Below are 1,764 nucleotides of genomic sequence, written 5' to 3'. Positions count from 1 at the left end.
CTCTCCTCTGGCCTTCTCAGGTCTAAGGGAGGCAATGATGGCCTCCCTTTTCTCTTTGTCCTTTTTTTCGAAGGGCCTGTTGCTCCACGTATGACGCATGGACACTCTTTGCTCTGGGTGTTGCTCAGTCAGGAGAAGAGGAGTGCCTAGGTGTGTGCTTGTGTGCACCATGTACATCACACACACACACACACACACACACAGTACAAACTTGCACCATCACATTCAGCTTTCCTTTTCTAAGTCTTCCACATTATCTGTTTATTTATGGTACACACACACACACACACACACACACACACACACACACACATGTAAAGTCAGAAGACAACCTGTGGGAGAGAGTCAGTTCTTTCCCTGTCCCATATGGGTATCAGGGATCGAACTCAGGTCATCAGGCTTGGCAGCAAGCACCTTGTCTTGCTGAGCCCTCTCGCCTGCCCTGCACCCAGCTGTTTTACACAGGATTTGAGAACTGAACTCAGGAGGCCCTCTTGCTTTACTAGCAAGCACCTAACCATCTGAGATGTGGAGACATGATGCCTCACAGACTCTAGAAAACAACTGGGGCCTCGTTGGACTTCCGAGGCTTCTATGAAGGGAAATTGCTATTTCTAAACATACTGACTGAGACCACCTTCTGTACCCCAATATTGGGCTCACCCCAAATGAGGCTGTCTATCCAGCCAGTTATGCAAACAACAGCTTCCAGTCACGTTGTAGCTGTGGTGGTCCCCATCGGGTGCAGTGGGAAGGAAAACTAGGTTTTGAGTCAGGAAAGACTCCCCTGGCATTTTTGACCGCAGGAGTTGGGTCTCATCTAGGGCTTGGTGTTTCCATAATGGGCCTCTCAATCAAGCTACTATGCACGTGTCCATGTGTAGTTGTCATTTATGGGGCCAGAAGTAGACTCTTTCCCTAGATACACAAGGACAAAGCTTCAGAGACCCGTGGATGGAAAGTTAGGAAACTCTGTATAGACCCCAGCTGCAATGCACAGTATGAACCAAAAGTTCCTTCCAGGAATGGAAAGTACACATGGTCCATCTTTCTTAGTGGCAAGGTCCTCAGAGGCTGGGGAAGGAGTCAATCTGTAAGCGTCCCTGAGTGAGGTTGGACTAAGGCAGAAGTGGGTGGAATTGGCCTGAGGCAGCATCTGACCATAGCTCAGCCTGACATCTACCATATCTATGTGATGTCTGAGCCCTTCCCAAGACTGCTGACTGCACTTGTCTCTGGGCATCCTGTGTCTCTCTGATGACTCTCTCTGTGCGTACTGACTTCACAGAAGGTTGCAGCCCAGCTGACACTTGTGGGCAAGACTTACCTGTGGTCTAGGTCACGTGCCTCAGCCTCTCTGTGCCTGTTCACCGGCAGACCTTCTCCAGTTTCTTTCTGTTACCCACCTGTGGTCTCCCCACCTAGAGGCTGGATGATGTGTACTCTGATCAAGATGAAGGGGGCAGCAGGGCAGACAGGGAGCTAGGTTGTGTCTTCTCCTAGTGTGCTCTAAGTTCTGGCTGGCTGGCTACCTTTTCCTTAGCTACACAGTGTGCATTTGGGGGCTGCAGAGGTAAGCTGGTTGGTAGAGTGCCCACTGTGCAATTTCAAGGACCTGAGTTTGACCTCAAGTGTAAAAGGCTGGCGTGCACACTTGGTCCCCATACAGTCAGAGACAAGCAGATCCCTTGGGCTCCTTGCCAGTCAGCCTAGCCTAACTGGTGAAACTCAGACCCCAGAGAGAGTGGGAGGGAGAAGCAGAGG

This window comes from Grammomys surdaster, unplaced genomic scaffold, assembly GCF_004785775.1.
Source record: "Grammomys surdaster isolate TR1022 unplaced genomic scaffold, NIH_TR_1.0 172, whole genome shotgun sequence".
Taxonomy (NCBI): domain Eukaryota; kingdom Metazoa; phylum Chordata; class Mammalia; order Rodentia; family Muridae; genus Grammomys; species Grammomys surdaster.
This window is presented reverse-complemented; position numbering follows the sequence as displayed.